This window comes from Nerophis ophidion, linkage group LG13 (assembly GCF_033978795.1).
Source record: "Nerophis ophidion isolate RoL-2023_Sa linkage group LG13, RoL_Noph_v1.0, whole genome shotgun sequence".
NCBI lineage: Eukaryota > Metazoa > Chordata > Actinopteri > Syngnathiformes > Syngnathidae > Nerophis > Nerophis ophidion.
In genome coordinates this window covers 8,488,725-8,493,724 of record NC_084623.1, presented here as the reverse complement: position 1 = coordinate 8,493,724, position 5,000 = coordinate 8,488,725, and the positions used below count along the sequence as shown (strand labels likewise).

At 35.4% G+C, this 5,000-nt stretch overlaps 1 pseudogene; it reads right to left on the bottom strand.

Annotated features, from left to right (window-relative positions):
* Window positions 1-5,000, bottom strand: part of LOC133564867 (alsin-like) — a 130,340-nt pseudogene that overhangs the window by 44,295 nt on the left and 81,045 nt on the right.

The window sequence follows — 5,000 nt, the reverse complement described above, 5'->3', positions numbered from 1 at the left end:
ACGGATATCAACTGATACTGATATATACAGTCGTGGAATTAACACATTGTTATGCCTAATTTTGTTGTTAAACAATGTAACAAGGTTTTCCAAAATAAATCAACTCAAATTATGCCATATTTATTATTGAAGTCACAAAGTGCATTATTTTTTTTTTTAACATGCCTCACAAGAGCAGTTTGGAATTTGGGACATGCTCTCCCAGAGAGAGCATGAGGAGGTTGAGGTGGGCGGGGTTGAGTGTATATTGTAGTGTCCCAGAAAAGTTAGTCCTGCAAGGGATTGTGGGTATTTGTTCTGTTGTGTTACGGTGCGGATGTTCTCCCAAAATGTGTTTGTCATTCTTGTTTGGTGTGGGTTCACAGTGTGGCGCATATTTGTAACAGTGTTAAAGGAAGTGCCTTTAAGGTCTATTGGCGCTCTGTATTTCTCCCTACGTCCGTATACACAGCGGCATTTTTAAAAAGGCATAAATTTTACATTTGGAAACAGATACCGGTTAATTTGAAACTGATACCAATAATTTCCGATATTACATTTTGAAGCATTTATCGGCGGATATTATCGGACATCTCTACACAAAATGGTAAGCACAACAGAGCGAGAAAAATCCACAAAACGTCCAGGAAGGAGGAAGCCAACACAGCCAGCAATGAAGTCAACCCCAATGCAGCAGCGTGTTAGCCGTACAGTGGTTTAGTTTTTGCCTCGTCCCTCACTTAAACCACGCACTACCGACCTGGTAAGACCTGATAAGTCTGATATTGTCTGCTCACAGATGCTACCTGGTGGTTGTTTGTGGGATAGTCCCACTCCTTAAAGGGGAACTGCACTCTCTTTGTAATTTTGCCTATCGCTCACAATCATCATGAAAGACATGACGGATGGATTTTTTTAAAAAATGAATCCCAAATATTCAATAAACAATAAAAATAGGTACGCAAAATAGGTACACAAAGTCTGCTTGCAGTGGAGCCAATGGGAGCTCCACTATTCTGCTCATAAAATCAAATAAATAAACATAAAAAAAGCGGCGAAAATACTCAATTTACATTTTGTGACTTGGATATTAACCAAGTACTAGTGATATTGTTATTATAAGCGCTAACGCAGACCAACTATATCTGCTGGTCTCCATGTTTACGTCATCGAGTGATGTGCTGTTTCCTTGCTTCCTTGCTCCCTTGGGAGTTTATTCTAAATCACAGGCCCGGCAGCCAAAATCTGGCCTGGAAATTATATGCGTTAATAAAATGCTTAATTTTGTCCTACTAAATATATTTGTTCTTTCCCTTTTGACATTAGAAATCATGCACTGCATGCCATTTAAAATTCAATATTATCAAAATCAAAATATTATCATGTATTCCAAAAATATTATTTGTTTAAATAAATAAAAAATACTGTACTTAAATATCTGCTTGACTTATGATTTCAAAACAAATTATCAACACATTGTAGACTGTAAAATTGACAATAGTTTTTATGGTTAAATTCCGCCGACTGAGTTTTTTCTAAATATTTAAAATAAAAAATTGTCTTTGCAGTCTATTCAACTGAATATAGGTTGAAAATGATTAGCAAATCATCGTGTTCTGTTTTTATTTATGATTTACACAACGTGCCAACTTCACTAGTTTTGGGTTATGTAGTAAAATCTGGTATTTTCACAAGGACATTTTTTACATCCTATATAAAAAACAACAAAAAGTGAAATAAAAGTGAAATGTTACAAAAAAAAGTTGCAATGTTGACTCAAATTACATTAGGCTGTTTTTTTCTTTTCTATAAAGCAATTTGCTCAAATAATAATAATGAATCAAAATCAATTTTGTCATGAATTAATGACCTATTCAGGGCTCCAATTAACTCACAGCAGATATTCAACTTTTTATATATTTTCTGGGGAAAATATTGCATATTTCGTGTTTTTTGCTATTTAAAAACTAAATGGCAAGCACACTTTCTTTGACTAAAAGGGAATACAATATAATATATATATATATACAATATAATATATATATATACAATATAATATAATATATATATATATACACATGTGTATATATATATACATGTATATATATATATATATACACATGTGTATATATATATATATACATATATATATACATATATATATGTATATATACATATATATATATATATGTATATATATATACATATATATATAACATACATATATATATACATACATATATACATATATATATATAGACATAAAATTGATATATATATATATATATATATATATATATATATATATATATATATATTTAGAACTAAAACTTATAATAATAATAATAGTCAATGGATAGATCTAGAGGCATAAATGTTGATTGTTAATAAAAAATAAAAAGAACACTTTTTTTTACATTTTTGAGAAGAGCCCTTTTTAGATTGCCAATTTTTTAAATGAATCTAAATTAATGGTGTCATGAATTAATTATCTATTTAGGCTCTACAAAGCTATGAACAATATCTATTTAGGCTCTACAAAGCTACGAACAATGGGAGACCGAGCTTACTGCTCCGCGGCTACCAATCTGTGGAATGCTCTCCCTGACCACCCGAGGGCACCTCAGACTGTGGATGCTTTTAAAAAAGGATTAAAAACCCATCTTTTTAATAAAGCCTTTTTATAGACATGCATACTGGTTCTAGCTATTGGGCTGTTTCTAGTTTTATATTTTATTTATTTTTATAATGTTTTTATTTCTATTATTATTGTTATCATTACTATTTTTTTACACCGTGGCACTTTGAGGTTGTTTGCTCAAGTGCTTTCTTATAAATGAAATCTATTATTATTATTATTTATTAATTCACATAAAATATTAATTTTTGGGGGGCCTGGAGGAACATTACATATTTTGTATTTATGACATAAAAAAAAAACCTTGGTTTTATTTGACAAAAATTGAATTATTTTTAAACTTTATATTGACAAATAGACCTGAAATTGATCTCGGGATTTAACTGTTGAACAATCCATCCATCCATCCACTTTCTACCGCTTGTCCCTTTTGGAGTCGCTGGAACCTATCTCAACTGCATTCAGGATGAAGGCAGCGTACACCCTGGACAAGTCGCCACCTCATTGCAGCTGTTGAATAATAATAATAATGACAATAACAATATTTATTATTATTATTATTATTCAAAAGCTGCAATGAGGTGGCGACTTGTCCAGGGTGTACCTTGCCTTCCGCCCGATTGTAGCTGAGATAGGCGCCAGCGCCCCCCGCCACCCCGAAAGGGAATAAGCGGTAGAAAATGGATGGATGGATGGACAATAACAATAATAATACAAAAATTCTATGTAACTTTTTATTTATTTTTTTAACATTTTTTAGACTGAAACCCTTACGGGGCCCCCGGGGCCAAACTTGAAGGGAGCCCTAAAAGTAAAATAATCTACATATTGTATTGGTTTTTGGAAAATGAAAAATATCAAAACGACCCCTGCATTGCTTTTATTTTTCAGAGTGCGGCCCTCGGTGGAAAAAGTTTGGACACCCCTGCCTTAATGCTTCGTTCTCACGCAGGATTCTCACAGGAATGAGGCAAAAACACAACCTTACTGACTGTACAGGCTAGGTGCTACTTTACCCACCTTACTGTACCACACCTTAACCCGAGGCCCCAGCACACCAGCATGATTGGCAGGTTGGTTACCAGGCCCGAGGCATGCAATCTTACATGCACAATCACATCATTCATAGTTTTAATGTCATGTCAGATCTCTCAGTGTGATGTAGCTCACCACCTCTAAACCACCACAACTACAACTTACACGTCAACAGCTGAGTCGTATCTTAGAAAATGTCAATATATGGTTTGTAGTGGATCTCATTACATGTTGGCCCCCTTCTCCTTGCAAAATAACACTGATACATTAGTGCTGGAAAACCTTTTGTTTGTGCCATTAAGGTTTTAAAGTTATTTTTTACATAAAAATTCTGATTAATGACGTAACCCAAAATGCATACTTGCCAACCTTGAGACTTCCGATTTCTGGAGGTGGGGGGTGGGGGCGTTGTTGGGGGTGTGGTTAAGAGGGGAGGAGTATATTTACAGATAGAAAAGTGCAGATTGGATTTTAACCTATTTAAAACATGACATCAAAAATATATATTTATTGTGAGAAATCATTAAGATGATCAGTGTTTCCACAAAGATAAATATCATTAATTATTAATAATAACAGAGTTAAAGGTAAATTGAGCAAATTGGCTATTTCTGGCTATTTATTTAAGTGTGTATGAAACTTCGCATTAATCAGTACCCAAGAAGTAGTTCTTGGTTTCAAAAAGGTTGATGACCCCTGCCGTAGATCTTACTGTCACATATGCATGTACAGTAGATGGCGGTATTGTCCTGTTTAAGAGTGTCACAACGTTGCTGTTTACGGCAGACAAACTGCTTTGCGGTAGACGAAAATGTGACTGCTGTTGTTGTGTGTTGTTACCGCGCTGGGAGGACGTTAATGAAACTGCTTGGTGCTACTGTACCTACCTCACTGTACCACACCTTAACCCCAGGCCCCAGCACACCAGCATGATTGGCAGGTTGGTTACCAGGCCCGAGGCATGCAATCTTACATGCACAATCACATCATTCATAGTTTTAATATGTCATGTCAGATCTCTCAGTGTGATGTAGCACACCACCTCTTGTTGTTTACGGCAGACAAACTGCTTTGCGGTAGACGAAAATGTGACTGCTGTTGTTGTGTGTTGTTACCGCGCTGGGAGGACGTTAATGAAACTGCTTGGTGCTACTGTACCTACCTCACTGTACTTCACCTTAACCCCAGGCCCCAGCACACCAGCATGATTGGCAGGTTGGTTACCAGGCCCGAGGCATGCAATCTCACATGCACAATAGTAGATGGCGGTATTGTCCTGTTTAAGAGTGTCACAACATTGCTGTTTACGGCAGACAAACTGCTTTGCGGTAGACGAAAACGTGACTGC